Genomic DNA, 24,168 nt, shown 5'->3' on the forward strand with positions numbered 1-24,168 from the left:
CGCTGTAAAAGAAACGGTTTATAAATAAATAATGTGCAGTTTTGCTAATTTAGCAAAACTGGAACTAAAGCTGGGGTGGTTTTCAGGTTGCCGGCGGCCGGGCTCCTGGCGATCACCATACCGGCGCCGGCATGCTGACATCTTTTCTTCCTCTTGGGGGTCCACGACCCCCCTGGAGGTAGACCACCGTGTCCGCAGCGTGGCGAGCGCAGCGAACCCACAAGGGGCTCATTTGCGCTCGCCCAGCTGTCGGTATGCCGGTGGTTGGGATTCCGGCGCCGGTATGCTTGTCGCCAGGAGCCCGACCGCCGGCATACCATACTACACCCCTAAAGCTGAATAGGATCCTCAAAGCCAAGGGCGTAGCTATCATAGGTGCAGGGAGTGCAGCTGCTATGGGGCCTAGAGCGGAGAGGGGCCCATCTTCCCTGCCAAAGAGATGTGTTATATACATTATTCCCCATTAGGTGGTGCATAGAGGCACTTACAAACTTTTGCATTGGGTTTCTACAATATAGCTAGTTATGCCCCTGGACCTGCTACTTGCAATGTGGTATAAAATAAACAGGAGGGCCCCATATATACCATACCTCCCAACATGACCCTCTCCAGGAGGCACAGACTTTTCTCTTAATTATGATTGCCATCACCTGTGCTGAAACACCTTTCTTACCCATTAACCTGTTCAACACAGGTGCCGGCAATCATAAATTAAGAGAAAAGTCCAGGAGCACAGCATTTTGTCCCTCCTGGAGAGGCTCATGTTGGGAGATATGCCCTATACCAGGGCTGGCCAAACCGGTCCTCGAGATCTACCAACAGTTCATGTTTTCCAGGCCTCCTGGAGATCTGTAGAATTATCAGTTAGGAATGAATGCATCACATCTTAATTAGTAATGACTACACCTGTGCACCAGCTAGGTGGTCTGGAAAATGTGAACCGTTGGTAGATCTCGAGGACCGGTTTGGCCAGCCCTGCCCTATACCAAATACATAATATGAATTGGAGCCACTGTAATGTGGCATAATATGAACTGAAGACACTGTATATCATATTATGAATTGGGGGCACTGTGTTGCATAATATGTACTGGTAGCCATAAAATGTGACATAATGTATACTAGGGCACTACTATGGTTCATAAAATAAACTAGGACACTACTATGGGGTATAAAAAAAACGATACTACTATGCGGCATAAAATTAGCAACTGCTGGGTAGAGGTGTCTCTGTAGAAGTATTGGGACTGGGCACCTCCAAAATGTTGCTTTAGGGCCCAGAAAGTACTGGCTACGCCCCTGCTCAATGCGATCCTATCACCTGAATGTATTAATGAGCACAAGCAGGGAGTGGACAGGGGGCAGGATGTACTAACCCTAGTGCCAGTTACTATCCCTTTTCCAGGGAGTGGACAGGGGACGGGATGTAACATATATTCACCCAGGGGCAGGCTATCAACTTTCAGCCTGGGGGTCAAACGCAAGCATGTGACCCCAGTTTTTATACTGTACCTGCAAACTGCTATGGAAAAATGAATGTAAAAGAGCTATAAACAAATACAAAACCTACTAGACTAAACTGACAAAGCAGAGACTGTTCTAAAGGGGATATGGTCATTAGGTCGAAAAGACTTAGGTCGACAGTCATTAGGTCGACATGGTCATTAGGTTGACATATACTAGGTTGACATGGAAAAAGGTCGACATGATTTTTCACTTTTTTTTTTTAACTTTTTCATTCTTTACAATTAACATGGACTACAATTGGGAACAGTAACCTGTGCCGAGCACAGCACTAGCAGAGCGAGGCACCGTGCCCGAATCGTTCGCCATCTGAGGGGACACGGTGCACTAATTGGGGTTCCCCATCACTTTTCGAAGAAAACAACACCAAAAAAGTAAAAAAAACTCATGTCAACCTTCTTCCTAAGTCTTGTCGACCTAATGACACATACTCATTCTAGTGTACTATCTAGTACAAAGTATAGTCAAAATTGGCACTTAGTCAAAATCGTACATAAACAAAATCTCAAGCACAGATAGTCAAACTCTGTACTATCTGTGCTATCTGGGCTCTGGGGAGTTCAAGCGAAATCGCATAGTCAAAATTGAACATAGCAAGGATCTCACCGTGTGTACACACCTTAAGGTCCTCTATTCAGGTCAGAGTTCATTACAGTGGGGCTGGATTAAGCCTTGGGGGTGCCCGGGGCACTTAAGACAGGGGGGCTCCGATGGAAGGTGGGGGATGTATATTAGATAGTGCATACCTCCCAACATGTCCCATTCCAGGAGGGACAAAATGCTCTCTGCCTGGACTTCCCTCTTAATATATGACTGGTGTCACCTGTGTTGAATCTTTAATTGATAAGAAAGTGTTTCAACACAGGTGATTGCAATCATAAATTAAGAAGGAAGTCCAGGTAGAGAGCATTTTGTCCCTCCTGGAATGGGTCATGTTGAGATGTATTGATTGTGTATATTAAATTTAAACCAATGGTGTATATTAGTTTTAAATAATAGTTTAATAATGGCTGGGTACTGTTTATAGCTCCACCTAATTGAAAGACAACTGTCAGGCTTCGGAGCCTTACCTCCGGTGGGTGCTCCCGCGGGTTACCGTCCCGCTGGTTCTGCGGCTGTGGCGTCAGGGAGCTGCTGGCGGCGGGTCCTCCTGGACGGATGTGCGGCTGCCAAGGGCCGGGGGTCGATAGTCTGGAGAGCCAGGCGCTGCGGCAGGTATCGCTGCGGTAAGGTCCTCTAGTGGTGACACAGTATAGTGTGTCAGAGACAAAAGCTGGCTAAAGCTGTGTGCTAACAGCTGAGTATGTCGCCTGTGCTGGGGGCAGCCATGTTGGAGACCAGAGTATTACCAATTAAGTTCCCAATCTGTATACAGCCAATCCTGCGTGTTCTCCCCTTACAAAAGGGGGCTGGATCAGAGGGAGAGTGCCAGTGCTTCAAGTTACCTTCTTGTGAAAGGTTCTCCAGCTCTGTGCTCCCAGGTTAATTCTGGTTCTCTGGTCCTGGTTCTCTCACCCATCGGTTACCTAAACGCTGCTGCAGTCCTGCTGTCTAAGTCCGTTGCCACTCGTGGAAGAGCTCACAGGGTCCCAGGTCGTAGAGGAGCTCCAGGTGCTAACGGTGGTTCCCGCAGACGTCTTCATTTTTTCAGAGTCCAAGTTCTTCAACCTTGTCTTTCAATCACAAACCACAGTCTTCTTTTCTTCAAAGTCCAACTTCTTCAGCCTCGTCTTTCAATCACAAACCACAGTATTCATTTCTTCAAAGTCCAAGTTCTTCAGCCTCATCTTTCAATCACAAACCACGGGGTAAATTTACTAAAATGGGAGTTCTGTTTAAGATGAGATGTTGCCCATAGCAACCAATGAGATTCTACTTCTCATTTATCTAGCACCTTCTAGAAGATAATACCTGGAATCTGATTGGTTGCTATGGGCAACATCTCATCTTAAATAGAACTCCCATCTTAGTAAATTTACCCCCACGTCTTCATTTCTTCAAAGTCCAAGTACTTACTTTTAATCATAAAACACAGTCTTCAGTTCTTCTGTACCGGAGTTCTTCAGCTTCCCTCTTCAAGTCATTTAACCATAGACTCTAATTCTTCCAGTTTCTTCTATTTCTTCAATATTCATGTACAGCCTGATTAGTCATTAAAACTACAGTTATCTTTCTACGAAGTCCTCCTTTTCTATACGCCCTCCGGCCAACGTTAACACCTAGTTTGGCTTCCACCCCATTCAGCCACCTCGTTTACTCTCCTCACGGGTAGCTGTCCCTTCAGCCAAAACTCGGTTGTCGGAACCCCAAATTACGCAGAGCGTGACAACAACTATTTTATAAATGTTTCTTGTAGTGTAACAAAGACAATTTAACCTTAAAATACACATAGAAAACCAAAATAAGTTATCTTGTCACATGCAAGAATAGCAGCAGCCTCTGTACTACTTACACACTGGGACAGGACTCAGGAGGACTCTGTGTGTGTCTCTATCTCTAGACCCAAATGGTTTAGTTGCATAACAGTTTACTCAGGACTCAAACACCCAGGCGGGTGGGAGGAGAAGCTGGGATCCCTGTGTCACTTACAGGTCTCTACACCCTCCTATCTCTCCTCTGGTCAAAAAGCTCTATCGGTAGCTCATGAAAAATGATATTCCTGTGTCTCTGCCTGCACTGCATACTGTCCTGCTCGCATTCTGGCTGCTGGTTCTGCTGCTGCATAAGATGGAAAGCTAGTGATGTCAGTGTGCTCTGGCTGGGGGGCCCATTGACAAGGGGGGGGGGGGGTACAGTATGCCTTGCATTCCCCCCTTAATCTGGCTATGCATTACAGTGACCTCTACATAATAAATGCACTCATTAAAAATCATATGCCAGACCTGACCCCCCCACTTGTTTAAAATCAGACCGCAGATTTCACCGACCCAACCCTACATTAAAAATCATATCCCAGATATATATATATATATATATATACCCCCCCCCACCACCACATTCAACTAATTAAAAACAATTCCTCAGATCTGATCTCCCTCATGAAAAACAAACCCAACGAACCCAACAATTCCCTTATTAAAAATAATATCCTAGATTTCTGTCCCATTCTCCTCCTCACGCACACCTAAACAGACAAATACCTCCTTAATTAAAATTTAGGACGGCAGACTAGATGGGCCATTTATTTTATCTGCTGTCAAATTCCATGTTTCTATGTAACACACTCACTCCTTTGTCGTCTCATTCTGCAGCCTTTTGAACTCCGAGTAGGGATGGCCATTGGTGGGCTGCCATCGATGGTTGCCATAGAGGGCACCATCAGTGATAACCATCGATGGCACTTGAACCATCTATGGCGAACCATCGATGGTTTACACAACTCAATGGCCATCACTGAAAGGTGCTGGGCGGGCCAATAAAATTTAGGCGGGGCTTAGCGGGTGTCACGGGTGGAGCTATGCTCCATATCCCGGCACCTTGCAAAAAAAATAAAATATTAATTTAGGCTGTGCCATTGATGGAGAGAAACCATCTGGTTCTCTCCCATAGATGGCAAAAACATTCGACATTGGCCATAAACCATCAATGATTTGGAATCATCGATGGTCGATGGCCATCCCTAACTCCGATTGGTGGATAGCTCCAGTCATCCACCAACCAGTGTGGGGAGACAACCTACCACATTCAATGCTGGAGAGAAACAGTCATCATTCTAGTTATGAAGGAGACCCCAGATTTTTGGATCCCTGCGGGTCACCTGTGGTTGGGCAGCCAGTGTATACCTGCAGGGGGTGCCACTGGGCAGGAGTGCCTGTCTATGAACTGGGACACTTGTTAGTCCTTGCATAGCTAAGCTCCCTACCTGCTGGATGCTATCTCTTTCAGAAGGAGGAACAGACCGTCACCACACCAGAATGGTGTCAGTGGCGGAGAAAAAGGCTGATCCATGGTGCATGGTGTTTAAGCTAATACAGTGGCAACACTCAGTAAAACTATATCATTCATAAATAGAACAAAGAATCAAAATGTTATGGGACATAACAATAGCCTAATCTATAAAGGTGTATAGAGTCACATCTGACTTTATATAATTAGAATGACCCTTATAGTTCCCATCAGACACCCACACTCAAACTTCCCATCATTCACATTATAATGTCTATAGGACACCTACCAGACTTCCTCACATGAACCTTATAATCTCTATAGGACACCCCCAGACTTCCCCACATTCACCTTATAATGTCTATAGGACACCCTCAGACTTCCCCACATTCACCTTATAATGTCTATAGGACTTTACCGACTTAGCCACATTTACAGTACCTTGTAATGTCTGTAGGGCAATTCCCCTCCTTTCCCCACTTATATCTCATATGGCATCAAACATCCTCCGTAACTGCTGCTGCTGCTGCTTTCCACTAGAGATGAGCGCCGGAAATTTTTCGGGTTTTGTGTTTTGGTTTTGGGTTCGGTTCCGCGGCCGTGTTTTGGGTTCGACCGCGTTTTGGCAAAACCTCACCGAATTTTTTTTGTCGGATTCGGGTGTGTTTTGGATTCGGGTGTTTTTTTCCAAAAAACCTAAAAAACAGCTTAAATCATAGAATTTGGGGGTCATTTTGATCCCAAAGTATTATTAACCTCAAAAACCATAATTTCCACTCATTTTCAGTCTATTCTGAATACCTCACACCTCACAATATTATTTTTAGTCCTAAAATTTGCACCGAGGTCGCTAGATGACTAAGCTAAGCGACCCTAGTGGCCGACACAAACACCTGGCCCATCTAGGAGTGGCACTGCAGTGTCACGCAGGATGTCCCTTCCAAAAAACACTCCCCAAACAGCACATGACGCAAAGAAAAAAAGAGGTGCAATGAGGTAGCTGTGTGACTAAGCTCAGCGACCCAAGTGCCCGACACAAACACCTGGCCCATCTAGGAGTGGCACTGCAGTGTCACGCAGGATGGCCCTTCCAAAAAACACTCCCCAAACAGCACATGACGCAAAGAAAAAAAGAGGTGCAATGAGGTAGCTGTGTGACTAAGCTCAGCGACCCAAGTGCCCGACACAAACACCTGGCCTATCTAGGAGTGGCACTGCAGTGTCACGCAGGATGGCCCTTCCAAAAAACACTCCCCAAACAGCACGTGACGCAAAGAAAAAAAGAGGCGCAATGAGGTAGCTGTGTGAGTAAGATAAGCGACCCTAGTGGCCGACACAAACACCGGGCCCATCTAGGAGTGGCACTGCAGTGTCACGCAGGATGGCCCTTCCAAAAAACACTCCACAAACAGCACATGACGCAAAGAAAAATTAAAGAAAAAAGAGGTGCAAGATGGAATTGTCCTTGGGCCCTCCCACCCACCCTTATGTTGTATAAACAGGACATGCACACTTTAACCAACCCATCATTTCAGTGACAGGGTCTGCCACACGACTGTGACTGAAATGACGGGATGGTTTGGACCCCCACCAAAAAAGAAGCAATTAATCTCTCCTTGCACAAACTGGCTCTACAGAGGCAAGATGTCCACCTCATCATCATCCTCCGATATATCACCGTGTACATCCCCCTCCTCACAGATTATCAATTCGTCCCCACTGGAATCCACCATCTCAGCTCCCTGTGTACTTTGTGGAGGCAATTGCTGCTGGTCAATGTCTCCACGGAGGAATTGATTATAATTCATTTTAATGAACATCATCTTCTCCACATTTTCTGGATGTAACCTCGTACGCCGATTGCTGACAAGGTGAGCGGCGGCACTAAACACTCTTTCGGAGTACACACTTGTGGGAGGGCAACTTAGGTAGAATAAAGCCAGTTTGTGCAAGGGCCTCCAAATTGCCTCTTTTTCCTGCCAGTATAAGTACGGACTGTGTGACGTGCCTACTTGGATGCGGTCACTCATATAATCCTCCACCATTCTTTCAATGGGGAGAGAATCATATGCAGTGACAGTAGACGACATGTCCGTAATCGTTGTCAGGTCCTTCAGTCCGGACCAGATGTCAGCATCAGCAGTCGCTCCAGACTGCCCTGCATCACCGCCAGCGGGTGGGCTCGGAATTCTGAGCCTTTTCCTCGCACCCCCAGTTGCGGGAGAATGTGAAGGAGGAGATGTTGACAGGTCGCGTTCCGCTTGACTTGACAATTTTCTCACCAGCAGGTCTTTCAACCCCAGCAGACTTGTGTCTGCCGGAAAGAGAGATCCAAGGTAGGCTTTAAATCTAGGATCGAGCACGGTGGCCAAAATGTAGTGCTCTGATTTCAACAGATTGACCACCCGTGAATCCTTGTTAAGCGAATTAAGGGCTCCATCCACAAGTCCCACATGCCTAGCGGAATCGCTCCGTGTTAGCTCCTCCTTCAATGTCTCCAGCTTCTTCTGCAAAAGCCTGATGAGGGGAATGACCTGACTCAGGCTGGCAGTGTCTGAACTGACTTCACGTGTGGCAAGTTCAAAGGGCAGCAGAACCTTGCACAACGTTGAAATCATTCTCCACTGCGCTTGAGACAGGTGCATTCCACCTCCTATATCGTGCTGAATTGTATAGGCTTGAATGGCCTTTTGCTGCTCCTCCAACCTCTGAAGCATATAGAGGGTTGAATTCCACCTCGTTACCACTTCTTGCTTCAGATGATGGCAGGGCAGGTTCAGTTGTTTTTGGTGGTGCTCCAGTCTTCTGTACGTGGTGCCTGTACGCCGAAAGTGTCCCGCAATTCTTCTGGCCACCGACAGCATCTCTTGCACGCCCCTGTCGTTTTAAAAAAAATTCTGCACCACCAAATTCAAGGTATGTGCAAAACATGGGACGTGCTGGAATTTGCCCATATTTAATGCACACACAATATTGCTGGCGTTGTCCGATGCCACAAATCCACAGGAGAGTCCAATTGGGGTAAGCCATTCCGCGATGATCTTCCTCAGTTGCCGTAAGAGGTTTTCAGCTGTGTGCGTATTCTGGAAACCGGTGATACAAAGCGTAGCCTGCCTAGGAAAGAGTTGGCTTTTGCGAGATGCTGCTACTGGTGCCGCCGCTGCTGTTCTTGCGGCGGGAGTGCATACATCTACCCAGTGGGCTGTCACAGTCATATAGTCCTGACCCTGCCCTGCTCCACTTGTCCACATGTCCGTGGTTAAGTGGACATTGGGTACAGCTGCATTTTTTAGGACACTGGTGACTCTTTTTCTGAGGTCTGTGTACATTTTCGGTATCGCCTGCCTAGAGAAATGGAACCTAGATGGTATTTGGTACCGGGGACACAGTACCTCCAACAAGTCTCTAGTTGGCTCTGCAGTAATGATGGATACCGGAACCACGTTTCTCACCACCCAGGATGCCAAGGCCTCAGTTATCCGCTTTGCAGTAGGATGACTGCTGTGATATTTCATCTTCCTCGCAAAGGACTGTTGGACAGTCAATTGCTTGGTGGAAGTAGTAAAAGTGGTCTTACGACTTCCCCTCTGGGATGACCATCGACTCCCAGCAGCAACAACAGCAGCGCCAGCAGCAGTAGGCGTTACACGCAAGGATGCATCGGAGGAATCCCAGGCAGGAGAGGAATCGTCAGAATTGCCAGTGACATGGCCTGCAGGACTATTGGCATTCCTGGGGAAGGAGGAAATTGACACTGAGGGAGTTGGTGGGGTGGTTTGCGTGAGCTTGGTTACAAGAGGAAGGTATTTACTGGTCAGTGGACTGCTTCCGCTGTCACCCAAAGTTTTTGAACTTGTCACTGACTTATTATGAATGCGCTGCAGGTGACGTATAAGGGAGGATGTTCCGAGGTGGTTAACGTCCTTACCCCTACTTATTACAGCTTGACAAAGGCAACACACGGCTTGACACCTGTTGTCTGCATTTCTGTTGAAATACTTCCACACCGAAGAGCTGATTTTTTTGGTATTTTCACGAGGCATGTCAGTGGCCATATTCCTCCCACGGACAACAGGTGTCTCCCCGGGTGCCTGACTTAAACAAACCACCTCACCATCAGAATCCTCCTGGTCAATTTTCTCCCCAGCGCCAGCAACACCCATATCCTCCTCATCCTGGTGTACTTCAACACTGACATCTTCAATCTGACTATCAGGAACTGGACTGCGGGTGCTCCTTCCAGCACTTGCAGGGGGCGTGCAAATGGTGGAAGGAGCATGCTCTTCACGTCCAGTGTTGGGAAGGTCAGGCATCGCAACCGACACAATTGGAGTCGGACTCTCCTTATGGATTTGGGATTTCGAAGAACGCACAGTTCTTTGCGGTGCTACTGCTTTTGCCAGCTTGAGTCTTTTCATTTTTCTAGCGAGAGGCTGAGTGCTTCCATCCTCATGTGAAGCTGAACCACTAGCCATGAACATAGGCCAGGGCCTCAGCCGTTCCTTGCCACTCCGTGTGGTAAATGGCATATTGGCAAGTTTACGCTTCTCCTCCGACAATTTTATTTTAGGTTTTGGAGTCCTTTTTTTTACTGATATTTGGTGTTTTGGATTTGACATGCTCTGTACTATGACAGATGGAGAGAAACCATCTGGTTCTCTCCCATAGATGGCAAAAACATTCGACATTGGCCATAAACCATCAATGATTTGGAATCATCGATGGTCGATGGCCATCCCTAACTCCGATTGGTGGATAGCTCCAGTCATCCACCAACCAGTGTGGGGAGACAACCTACCACATTCAATGCTGGAGAGAAACAGTCATCATTCTAGTTATGAAGGAGACCCCAGATTTTTGGATCCCTGCGGGTCACCTGTGGTTGGGCAGCCAGTGTATACCTGCAGGGGTGTCACAACTGAGGGCCTGAGCTGACGGGAGGCAGCCTCAGTTGTAGGGGCTGAGATGTACCGGAACCTGGGAGGTTGTATCAGACCCCTGGACATGTAAGTAACATGAATAATAACTGCCCGAAGGCGTGACCACGACAACTTGGATAAAAGTCAATGATGTTTATTATGACAACTCCGCAACACAGCAGCAGTAAAAGAAAACGTAAAAGTCAGCAAAGAATAAATACAGTTCCTGGGTACTACAGGATGGCAGAAGCCACAGGGCACTGGTAGTGTGAGATAGTTCTTATAATCTTCTAGATGGAAAGTCCTTACCAGGCCCGACTGTAGCAATGGAGATAACCCAGGATTGTGCCAGCTGGTGTTCCAGGAAAAGCTGGGTTGCTGAAGATAAAACGGCTGCTGTGGATACTGGCTGGAACCAGACTGTTGTTAGCACGGAGTGGATACTGGCTGGAACCAGTTAAATAATAAATGAACTTGGGAGCGATGAAATATGAAATGAAATGTAGAACTTGAGAGCGGAGAAATAATAATACGGGTGGAGAGTGGTAAAGTGTAGAAAGGACACCGGCCCTTTAAGAGAAGCTGTACTCTGCTGGAAGCTGAGCTGGAAGCAGGTAATGTTGTAGCTGGAAACAGATGAATCCACAATGGATTGGAGAGTCAGGCTACACCGCAGGTGGAATGCTGGTGCGGGTCTCTATGGTGGAAGTCTTGAGACAGGAGCTGGAACCTGAAAGACAATCACAGGAGAGAGACAAACAGGAACTAGGTTTGACAACCAAAGCACTGACGCCTTCCTTGCTCAGGCACAGTGTATTTATACCTGCAGCAAGGAAGGAATTGGCTAGGCAATTATGCAGATTAACAATACTGACAACAGATTGGAGTAAATGATCAGCTGACAGAATCCAAGATGGCTGCGCCCATGCAGACACTTGGAGGGAAGTTTGGTTTGTAATCCATGTGGTAATGAAAACAGTAATGGCGGCGCCGGCCACCGGAGACAGGAGGCGCCAGGCTGACAGATGCACATCCAACTACGCGGACACAGCGGAGGCCGCGGCTGACGTAATCGCCACTCAGACACTCTGCATGCAGAAGTTCTGGGACGGCGGCGGAGGCCGCGGGAGACGCCATGCCAGGTGTAATATGGCGTTTACTGTGACAGCGTCCCAGAGTGACAGGAGAGGATACAGGAATGTACACATCAGGATAACAGATGGGATCCGGTCCTGGAGCGCTGAGCCAGCCTTAGGAGGCATCTGATGGGTAAGAAATGGCGTCCAGATACCCGGATCGTGACAGCACCCCCCCCCCCCCCTTTAGGAGTGGCCCCAGGACACTTCTTTGGCTTTTGAGGAAACTTGGAATGGAATCTCCGGACCAAGGCAGGAGCATGGACATCAGAAGCATTGGTCCATGAACGTTCCTCAGGACCATAACCCTTCCAGTCAATAAGATATTGTAGTTGACCGTAACGGTGACGTGAGTCCAGGATCTTGGCCACTTCATACTCAACGCCTCGTTGAGTTTGGACTTTCGGAGTTGGAGGAAGTGAGGAATGAAACCGATTCAAGATCAGCGGTTTCAACAGGGAAACATGGAATGTCCTGGGTATTTTTAAGAAGGGAGGCAACTGGAGTCTGTAAGCAACAGGATTGATGACTTGTTCAATCTTGAAAGGACCGATATAGCGAGGTGCAAACTTCATACTGGGAACTCTTAACCTCAAATTCTTCGTGGATAACCATACCCGATCACCCACCTTGAGAGCAGGAACTGCTCGACGCTTCTTATCCGCAAACTTCTTGTACCTGAACGATGCCTTGAGCAGAGCTGATCGTACGCTCTTCCAGATATTGGCAAACTGATGCAAGGTGATATCCACTGCGGGAACAGAAGTTGCTGGAAGCGGTTGGAACTCAGGGACTTTAGGGTGGAATCCAAAGTTAGTGAAGAATGGTGTTGAAGCAGATGAAGAATGATACTGGTTGTTATGACAGAACTCGGCCCAGGGAAGTAATTGAACCCAGTCATCTTGAGAGGAGGACACATAGATGCGGAGGAAGGCCTCCAAGTCCTGATTCACCCTCTCGGTTTGACCATTGGTCTGAGGATGGTAAGCCGTGGAAAACTTTAGCTTGACTTGGAGGACTTGACATAAACTTCGCCAGAATTTGGCTGTGAATTGAACTCCTCGATCTGAGATAATTTCTTCAGGAAGACCGTGGAGTCGGAAGATCTCTTGTATGAATACTTGAGCCAACTTGGAAGCTGACGGAAGACCGGTGAGAGGAATGAAGTGTGCCATCTTGGTGAACCGGTCAACTACCACCCAGATGGTATTGAACTTGTTGCACATGGGTAAATCTGTAATAAAATCCATCGACAAATGGGTCCAAGGTCGACGGGGAACAGATAGTGGAACCAGTTGCCCCGCAGGCGACTGGCGGGATACCTTATGTTGAGCACACTTTGGGCAAGATGCAATAAACTTCAAGACGTCCTTTTTCAGAGTTGGCCACCAATAGGACCTAGAGATAAACTCCAGGGTTTTTTGGATACCTGTATGTCCGGCAAAACGGGAAGCATGGGCCCAATGCATGAGCTTCTTCCTTAGCATCGGTTTCACAAAACTTTTCCCTGATGGGGGCGTAGAGTCCATCCCTACCGTGGAGAATGCCAACGGATTTATAATAGGATGCTTGTCTGAAGACTCTGACTCATTTTCTTGCTCCCATGAGCGGGAAAGGGCATCGGCCTTGCGATTCTGAGAGCCCGGACAGAACTGGAGTTTAAAGTCGAACCTGGAAAAGAAAAGTGCCCATCTGGCCTGACGAGGGTTGAGACATTGTGCGCCCTTCAGATATAAAAGGTTCTTGTGGTCTGTAAGTATGGTGATTGAATGAGAAGCTCCCTCCAACAGATACCTCCACTCTTCTAGAGCGAGCTTGATGGCTAGCAACTCCTGGTCGCCAATGGCATAGTTGCGCTCAGCTGGGGAGAACTTCCGGGAGAAGAAACTGCAAGGGTGTAAATGGCCATCTTTAGCCCTCTGAGATAACACCGCTCCTACTCCAACGGAGGAGGCATCCACCTATAAGATGAAAGGAGAGTCGATGTCAGGCTGTTTCAGAACAGGCGCAGAGATGAACCTTTGTTTTAAAAGATGAAATGCTTGCATGGCTTCTTCAGACCACTTGGACGGGTTAGCACCCTTCTTAGTGAAAGCAGTAATAGGCGCCACAATGGTGGAAAAGTCTCGTATAAACTTTCGGTAATAGTTGGCGAACCCTAAGAACCTCTGGACCCCTTTGAGGGTTAAGGGTACCGGCCAATTTTGGATTGCTTGTAGTTTCTCAGGATCCATCTCTAGTCCGGAACCGGACACAATGTACCCTAGAAACGGAATGGACTTGACTTCAAAGACGCATTTTTCTAATTTGCAATAGAGATGATTGACACGGAGACGGGACAGAACCTCTTTAACCCAAAAACGATGTTCCTCTAAATCGTTGGCAAAAATGAGGATATCGTCTAGATAGACCACGACATGACGGTATAGAATGTCTCTGAAGATCTCATTGACAAAATGCTGGAAGACAGCTGGAGCATTGCTCAATCCGAAGGGCATGACGAGGTACTCATAATGTCCGTCACGGGTGTTAAAGGCGGTCTTCCACTCGTCACCCTCACGGATCCGGATGAGATTGTATGCACCTCTCAAGTCCAGCTTTGTAAAGATGGTAGCTCCGCTAACTCTGTCAAAGAGCTCAGTAATCAGGGGTAAAGGATAACGGTTCTTGATGGTAATGTCGTTCAAACCTCTGTAGTCGATGCACGGCCGCAGACCACCATCTTTCTTTTTTACAAAAAAGTAGCCTGCGCCGGCTGGAGAAGAAGAAGGTCGAATGAACCCCTTTGCTAGGTTCTCTTTAATATATTCCTCCATAGAATGCGTCTCAGGCAGAGACAACGGATAAGTTCGGCCTCGAGGTGGAACCTTCCCTGGAACGAGATCAATCGGGCAGTCCCATTCTCTATGAGGAGGAAGGATATCAGCAGAAGGTTTACTGAACACATCCGTGAAATCTTGATATGGAGGAGGTGGAACATCAGACGACCTGGGGGAGGAAGAACAGACAGGCAATACTTTAAACAAACATGTCTCAGCACAGGAGGAACCCCATGCCAGGATTTGCGTAGTCGTCCAATCAATTGTTGGATTGTGAAGATGGAGCCATGGAAGGCCCAGGACCACAGGATGTGTGGCTCTTGGAATCACTAAAAAAGAAATAAGTTCGGAATGAAGAACTCCCACTCTCAGACGAACTGGTAGAGTCCTTAAAGAAATAACTGCATCAAAAATTTTGCTGCCATCCACGGCAGTTAAAGAAATGGACGAAGGAAGTCTCTCGGTGGGTAGGGACCACCGTTTAACATAGGCTTCGGTAATAAAGTTCCCAGCTGCTCCGGAATCAAGGAGGGCAATGACGTTCCGATAACGTTGAGCAACTTGAAGCGAGACTGGGAGATTACAATCTTGAGGAGATGGAGAGGAGATCATTACTCCTAGCCGGCCCTCTCCTTGGCGAGCTAGGATTTGGAGTTTCCCGGACGTTTGGGACAGGCATTAATGGTGTGAGACGGAGCTGCACAATAGAGACAGAGAGACTCGGAGAGACGTCTTCGGCGCTCAGCAGGAGTTATACGGGAACGGCCAAGTTGCATGGGCTCATCTTTAAATGGTGACAGTTGACGAGGAGGAGGAGCAGAAGATTTTGGAGCAGATGATCTTCCACGCTCAGTTGCTCTCTCTCTGAAACGTAAATCAACTTTCGTGCAGAGTGAGATTAGCTCATCTAACTTAGAAGGTAAGTCTCTGGTAGCTAACTCATCTTTAATACGCTCAGATAAGCCATGCCAGAATGCAGCATACAGGGCCTCGTCGTTCCATGCCAGTTCGGATGCCAGGATCTGGAACTGTATCAGATATTGTCCTACAGTATGTGACCCCTGGCGTAAACGGAGAATCTCGGATGAAGCTGAGGTTACCCGGCCTGGCTCGTCGAAGATGCGCCTGAATGTTGACACGAAGGCAGTGTAGGAAGATAGCAGGGTGTCGGACCTCTCCCATAACGGTGATGCCCAATCAAGGGCTGAGCCACTGAGAAGAGAAATAATGTAGGCAATTTTTGTACGGTCACTGGGAAAATTGCCAGGTTGTAGCTCAAACTGAATCTCACACTGGTTGAGAAATCCCCTGCAGAATCTTGGAGATCCGTCAAATTTTGCTGGCGTTGGAAGATGAAGACGTGGAGCAGAAATGGGTAAGGTGGGTGGGGTTATAGCTGGAGTCACTGTGGTTGACGCACCAGACGCGCCTGATCCACGGAGAGTTGTCTGAATCCCATCCAGCCGAGTAGAGAGATCCTGGAGACAGCGGATGATGTGGCCCTGTGCAGCCTCCTGATGTTCTAGTCGGGCTGCCAGTTCTTGCATCGGCCTGGCCGCTTGATCCTGGTCTCCGGCTGGATTCATTAGGTCAGTGCTTACTGTCACAACTGAGGGCCTGAGCTGACGGGAGGCAGCCTCAGTTGTAGGGGCTGAGATGTACCGGAACCTGGGAGGTTGTATCAGACCCCTGGACATGTAAGTAACATGAATAATAACTGCCCGAAGGCGTGACCACGACAACTTGGATAAAAGTCAATGATGTTTATTATGACAACTCCGCAACACAGCAGCAGTAAAAGAAAACGTAAAAGTCAGCAAAGAATAAATACAGTTCCTGGGTACTACAGGATGGCAGAAGCCACAGGGCACTGGTAGTGTGAGATAGTTCTTATAATCTTCTAGATGGAAAGTCCTTACCAGGCCCGACTGTAGCAATGGAGATAACCCAGGATTGTGCCAGCTGGTGTTCCAGGAAAAGCTGGGTTGCTGAAGATAAAACGGCTGCTGTGGATACTGGCTGGAACCAGACTGTTGTTAGCACGGAGTGGATACTGGCTGGAACCAGTTAAATAATAAATGAACTTGGGAGCGATGAAATATGAACTGAAATGTAGAACTTGAGAGCGGAGAAATAATAATACGGGTGGAGAGTGGTAAAGTGTAGAAAGGACACCGGCCCTTTAAGAGAAGCTGTACTCTGCTGGAAGCTGAGCTGGAAGCAGGTAATGTTGTAGCTGGAAACAGATGAATCCACAATGGATTGGAGAGTCAGGCTACACCGCAGGTGGAATGCTGGTGCGGGTCTCTATGGTGGAAGTCTTGAGACAGGAGCTGGAACCTGGAAGACAATCACAGGAGAGAGACAAACAGGAACTAGGTTTGACAACCAAAGCACTGACGCCTTCCTTGCTCAGGCACAGTGTATTTATACCTGCAGCAAGGAAGGAATTGGCTAGGCAATTATGCAGATTAACAATACTGACAACAGATTGGAGTAAATGATCAGCTGACAGAATCCAAGATGGCTGCGCCCATGCAGACACTTGGAGGGAAGTTTGGTTTGTAATCCATGTGGTAATGAAAACAGTAATGGCGGCGCCGGCCACCGGAGACAGGAGGCGCCAGGCTGACAGATGCACATCCAACCACGCGGACACAGCGGAGGCCGCGGCTGACGTAATCGCCACTCAGACACTCTGCATGCAGAAGTTCAGGGACGGCGGCGGAGGCCGCGGGAGACGCCATGCCAGGTGTAATATGGCGTTTACTGTGACAGCGTCCCAGAGTGACAGGAGAGGATACAGGAATGTACACATCAGGATAACAGATGGGATCCGGTCCTGGAGCGCTGAGCCAGCCTTAGGAGGCATCTGATGGGTAAGAAATGGCGTCCAGATACCCGGATCGTGACAAGGGGGTGCCACTGGGCAGGAGTGCCTGTCTATGAACTGGGACACTTGTTAGTCCTTGCATAGCTAAGCTCCCTACCTGCTGGATGCTATCTCTTTCAGAAGGAGGAACAGACCGTCACCACACCAGAATGGTGTCAGTGGCGGAGAAAAAGGCTGATCCATGGTGCATGGTGTTTAAGCTAATACAGTGGCAACACTCAGTAAAACTATATCATTCATAAATAGAACAAAGAATCAAAATGTTATGGGACATAACAATAGCCTAATCTATAAAGGTGTATAGAGTCACATCTGACTTTATATAATTAGAATGACCCTTATAGTTCCCATCAGACACCCACACTCAAACTTCCCATCATTCACATTATAATGTCTATAGGACACCTACCAGACTTCCTCACATGAACCTTATAATCTCTATAGGACACCCCCAGACTTCCCCACATTCACCTTATAATGTCTATAGGACACCCTCAGACTTCCCCACATTCACCTTATAATGTCTATAGGACTTTACCGACTTAGCCACATTTACAGTACCTTGTAATGTCTGTAGGGCAATTCCCCTCCTTTCCCCACTTATATCTCATATGGCATCAAACATCCTCCGTAACTGCTGCTGCTGCTGCTTTCCACTAGAGATGAGCGCCGGAAATTTTTCGGGTTTTGTGTTTTGGTTTTGGGTTCGGTTCCGCGGCCGTGTTTTGGGTTCGACCGCGTTTTGGCAAAACCTCACCGAATTTTTTTTGTCGGATTCGGGTGTGTTTTGGATTCGGGTGTTTTTTTCCAAAAAACCTAAAAAACAGCTTAAATCATAGAATTTGGGGGTCATTTTGATCCCAAAGTATTATTAACCTCAAAAACCATAATTTCCACTCATTTTCAGTCTATTCTGAATACCTCACACCTCACAATATTATTTTTAGTCCTAAAATTTGCACCGAGGTCGCTAGATGACTAAGCTAAGCGACCCTAGTGGCCGACACAAACACCTGGCCCATCTAGGAGTGGCACTGCAGTGTCACGCAGGATGGCCCTTCCAAAAAACACTCCCCAAACAGCACATGACGCAAAGAAAAAAAGAGGCGCAATGAGGTAGCTGTGTGAGTAAGATAAGCGACCCTAGTGGCCGACACAAACACCGGGCCCATCTAGGAGTGGCACTGCAGTGTCACGCAGGATGGCCCTTCCAAAAAACACTCCACAAACGGCACATGACGCAAAGAAAAATTAAAGAAAAAAGAGGTGCAAGATGGAATTGTCCTTGGGCCCTCCCACCCACCCTTATGTTGTATAAACAGGACATGCACACTTTAACCAACCCATCATTTCAGTGACAGGGTCTGCCACACGACTGTGACTGAAATGACGGGATGGTTTGGACCCCCACCAAAAAAGAAGCAATTAATCTCTCCTTGCACAAACTGGCTCTACAGAGGCAAGATGTCCACCTCATCATCATCCTCCGATATATCACCGTGTACATCCCCCTCCTCACAGATTATCAATTCGTCCCCACTGGAATCCACCATCTCAGCTCCCTGTGTACTTTGTGGAGGCAATTGCTGCTGGTCAATGTCTCCACGGAGGAATTGATTATAATTCATTTTAATGAACATCATCTTCTCCACATTTTCTGGATGTAACCTCGTACGCCGATTGCTGACAAGGTGAGCGGCGGCACTAAACACTCTTTCGGAGTACACACTTGTGGGAGGGCAACTTAGGTAGAATAAAGCCAGTTTGTGCAAGGGCCTCCAAATTGCCTCTTTTTCCTGCCAGTATAAGTACGGACTGTGTGACGTGCCTACTTGGATGCGGTCACTCATATAATCCTCCACCATTCTTTCAATGGGGAGAGAATCATATGCAGTGACAGTAGACGACATGTCCGTAATCGTTGTCAGGTCCTTCAGTCCGGACCAGATGTCAGCATCAGCAGTCGCTCCAGACTGCCCTGCATCACCGCCAGCGGGTGGGCTCGGAATTCTGAGCCTTTTCCTCGCACCCCCAGTTGCGGGAGAATGTGAAGGAGGAGATGTTGACAGGTCGCGTTCCGCTTGACTTGACAATTTTCTCACCAGCAGGTCTTTCAACCCCAGCAGACTTGTGTCTGCCGGAAAGAGAGATCCAAGGTAGGCTTTAAATCTAGGATCGAGCACGGTGGCAAAAATGTAGTGCTCTGATTTCAACAGATTGACCACCCGTGAATCCTTGTTAAGCGAATTAAGGGCTCCATCCACAAGTCCCACATGCCTAGCGGAATCGCTCCGTGTTAGCTCCTCCTTCAATGTCTCCAGCTTCTTCTGCAAAAGCCTGATGAGGGGAATGACCTGACTCAGGCTGGCAGTGTCTGAACTGACTTCACGTGTGGCAAGTTCAAAGGGCAGCAGAACCTTGCACAACGTTGAAATCATTCTCCACTGCGCTTGAGACAGGTGCATTCCACCTCCTATATCGTGCTGAATTGTATAGGCTTGAATGGCCTTTTGCTGCTCCTCCAACCTCTGAAGCATATAGAGGGTTGAATTCCACCTCGTTACCACTTCTTGCTTCAGATGATGGCAGGGCAGGTTCAGTTGTTTTTGGTGGTGCTCCAGTCTTCTGTACGTGGTGCCTGTACGCCGAAAGTGTCCCGCAATTCTTCTGGCCACCGACAGCATCTCTTGCACGCCCCTGTCGTTTTTTTAAAAATTCTGCACCACCAAATTCAAGGTATGTGCAAAACATGGGACGTGCTGGAATTTGCCCATATTTAATGCACACACAATATTGCTGGCGTTGTCCGATGCCACAAATCCACAGGAGAGTCCAATTGGGGTAAGCCATTCCGCGATGATCTTCCTCAGTTGCCGTAAGAGGTTTTCAGCTGTGTGCGTATTCTGGAAACCGGTGATACAAAGCGTAGCCTGCCTAGGAAAGAGTTGGCTTTTGCGAGATGCTGCTACTGGTGCCGCCGCTGCTGTTCTTGCGGCGGGAGTCCATACATCTACCCAGTGGGCTGTCACAGTCATATAGTCCTGACCCTGCCCTGCTCCACTTGTCCACATGTCCGTGGTTAAGTGGACATTGGGTACAGCTGCATTTTTTAGGACACTGGTGACTCTTTTTCTGAGGTCTGTGTACATTTTCGGTATCGCCTGCCTAGAGAAATGGAACCTAGATGGTATTTGGTACCGGGGACACAGTACCTCCAACAAGTCTCTAGTTGGCTCTGCAGTAATGATGGATACCGGAACCACGTCTCTCACCACCCAGGATGCCAAGGCCTCAGTTATCCGCTTTGCAGTAGGATGACTGCTGTGATATTTCATCTTCCTCGCAAAGGACTGTTGGACAGTCAATTGCTTGGTGGAAGTAGTAAAAGTGGTCTTACGACTTCCCCTCTGGGATGACCATCGACTCCCAGCAGCAACAACAGCAGCGCCAGCAGCAGTAGGCGTTACACGCAAGGATGCATCGGAGGAATCCCAGGCAGGAGAGGAATCGTCAGAATTGCCAGTGACATGGCCTGCAGGACTATTGGCATTCCTGGGGAAGGAGGAAATTGACACTGAGGGAGTTGGTGGGGTGGTTTGCGTGAGCTTGGTTACAAGAGGAAGGTATTTACTGGTCAGTGGACTGCTTCCGCTGTCACCCAAAGTTTTTGAACTTGTCACTGACTTATTATGAATGCGCTGCAGGTGACGTATAAGGGAGGATGTTCCGAGGTGGTTAACGTCCTTACCCCTACTTATTACAGCTTGACAAAGGCAACACACGGCTTGACACCTGTTGTCTGTATTTCTGTTGAAATACTTCCACACCGAAGAGCTGATTTTTTTGGTATTTTCACCAGGCATGTCAGTGGCCATATTCCTCCCACGGACAACAGGTGTCTCCCCGGGTGCCTGACTTAAACAAACCACCTCACCATCAGAATCCTCCTGGTCAATTTTCTCCCCAGCGCCAGCAACACCCATATCCTCCTCATCCTGGTGTACTTCAACACTGACATCTTCAATCTGACTATCAGGAACTGGACTGCGGGTGCTCCTTCCAGCACTTGCAGGGGGCGTGCAAATGGTGGAAGGCGCATGCTCTTCACGTCCAGTGTTGGGAAGGTCAGGCATCGCAACCGACACAATTGGAGTCGGACTCTCCTTGTGGATTTGGGATTTCGAAGAACGCACAGTTCTTTGCGGTGCTACTGCTTTTGCCAGCTTGAGTCTTTTCATTTTTCTAGCGAGAGGCTGAGTGCTTCCATCCTCATGTGAAGCTGAACCACTAGCCATGAACATAGGCCAGGGCCTCAGCCGTTCCTTGCCACTCCGTGTGGTAAATGGCATATTGGCAAGTTTACGCTTCTCCTCCGACAATTTTATTTTAGGTTTTGGAGTCCTTTTTTTACTGATATTTGGTGTTTTGGATTTGACATGCTCTGTACTATGACATTGGGCATCGGCCTTGGCAGACGACGTTGCTGGCATTTCATCGTCTCGGCCATGACTAGTGGCAGCAGCTTCAGCACGAGGTGGAAGTGGATCTTGATCTTTCCCTAATTTTGGAACCTCAACATTTTTGTTCTCCATATTTTAATAGGCACAACTAAAAGGCACCTCAGGTAAACAATGGAGATGGATGGATACTAGTATACTTATGGATGGACTGCCGAGTGCCGACACAGAGGTAGCTACAGCCGTGGACTACCGTACTGTGTCTGCTGCTAATATAGACTGGATGATAATGATATGAAATCAATATATATATGTATATATAATATCACTAGTACTGCAGCCGGACAGGTAGATATATATTTATTAGGTAATGATGACTGATGACGGACCTGCTGGACACTGTCAGCTCAGCAGCACCGCAGACTGCTACAGTAAGCTACTATAGTAGTATGTATCAAGAAGAAAGAAAAAAAAAAACCACGGGTAGGTGGTATACAATTATGGATGGACTGCCGAGTGCCGACACAGAGGTAGCTACAGCCGTGGACTAACGTACTGTGTCTGCTGCTAATATAGACTGGATGATAATGATATGAAATCAATATATATATGTATATATAATATCACTAGTACTGCAGCGGGACAGGTAGATATATATTTATTAGGTAATGATGACTGATGACGGACCTGCTGGACACTGTCAGCTCAGCAGCACCGCAGACTGCTACAGTAAGCTACTATAGTAGTATGTATCAAGAAGAAAGAAAAAGAAAAAACCACGGGTAGGTGGTATACAATTATGGATGGACTGCCGAGTGCCGACACAGAGGTAGCTACAGCCGTGGACTAACGTACTGTGTCTGCTGCTAATATAGACTGGATGATAATGATATGAAATCAATATATATATGTATATATAATATCACTAGTACTGCAGCCGGACAGGTATATATATTTATTATGTAATGACTGATGACGGACCTGCTGGACACTGTCAGCTCAGCAGCACCGCAGACTGCTACAGTAAGCTACTATAGTAGTATGTATAAAGAAGAAAGGAAAAAAAAAAACACGGGTAGGTGGTATACAATTATAATATTATATATATATTAATTATATACAATTATATATATATATATATATATTAATTAAACTGGTGGTGATTATTAAACTGGTGGTCAGGTCACTGGTCACACTATCAGCAACTTGCAAGTAGTACTCCTAAGCATACAATCACAATATATATTATACTGGTGTGGCACTCTGGCAGCAAAAGTGTGCACTGTACGTTATATGTAGTATGTACTCCTGAGTCCTGAGTCCTGCTCTCAGACTCTAACTGCTCCCCACTGTCAGTGTCTCCCCCACAAGTCAGATAATACAATACAGTCACACTATCTATCACTTCACTTCAGCAAGTACTAGTAGTAGTAGTACTCCTCCTAATGCTCCCCAAAATTACTACTGTGTCTCTCTCTAGTGAGACTGTCTCACTCTCTTCTCGAATCTCTATAAACGGAGAGGACGCCAGCCACGTCCTCTCCCTATGAATCTCAATGCACGTGTGAAAAATGGCGGCGACGCGCGGCTCCTTATATAGAATCCGAGCCTCGCGAGAATCCGACAGCGTGATGATGACGTTCGGGCGCGCTCGGGTTAACCGAGCAAGGCGGGAGGATCCGAGCCTGCTCGGCCCCGTGTAAAAAACCCTGAAGTTCGGACGGGTTCGGATTCCGAGGAACCGAACCCGCTCATCTCTACTTTCCACGAGACACTACATGACTGCAAAGGGGATTATCACTAGAGAGGTCAGGGAACTTCTTCTCATGGCCACCGGGCATCTGATGCAGCGTGAAGCTGCAGCCAGCCGCCCCATAGCTACAAAATTGTAGTGGGAAGGGGGGAGCAGATGGCCACTGCACTCACCTAACCTTTAGTGCATGTCGGTCCTCTTGTTCATGTAGGCATCCCAGAGGTAAAAAGAAAATTGTGGCAGTGACTATCTCATTTCTTTGCTGAACACGAATGTCAAGCTTATTGCAAACATCCTAACAAATAGGCTGATTACCCATTTGACTCAACTCATCGACCCAGACCAAGTTCTGGATAACACCAGGCTGGTGATAGACTTGATATCTTACATTGTTTAATAAATACTATATACTATCAAGCCACCTAATTAGGTAATCAAATCTCTTGGCTAGCCAGGTCCAGAGTAAAGAATTGGGTTGATATTGAGGAAACACTGTTGGTGGACTTGGGGGTAAGATTTCTGCTTTCACTTTTTACATTCTTAGACATATCAGACCAGCTTCAGTTTATACTATCCCCATTGTTTGCTTTACTTTGGAGACGTGGGATAAAGTAAATGCACAGTTTGATTTGGCTCCCCACTTGTGCTGCTATGGACACCCTCTATTCCCAAAGGGGTGTACTACAGCCTTCGCCCAACTTGGCTGTCTTTGGGCTTGGACAGTTTCCTTCACATTATGGGAGAACATGCTCTGCGTTCCTTTGTGGACATGCAAGGCAAGC

The sequence above is a fragment of the Pseudophryne corroboree genome, chromosome 6 (genome assembly GCF_028390025.1).
Source record: "Pseudophryne corroboree isolate aPseCor3 chromosome 6, aPseCor3.hap2, whole genome shotgun sequence".
NCBI classification, from domain to species: Eukaryota; Metazoa; Chordata; class Amphibia; order Anura; family Myobatrachidae; genus Pseudophryne; species Pseudophryne corroboree.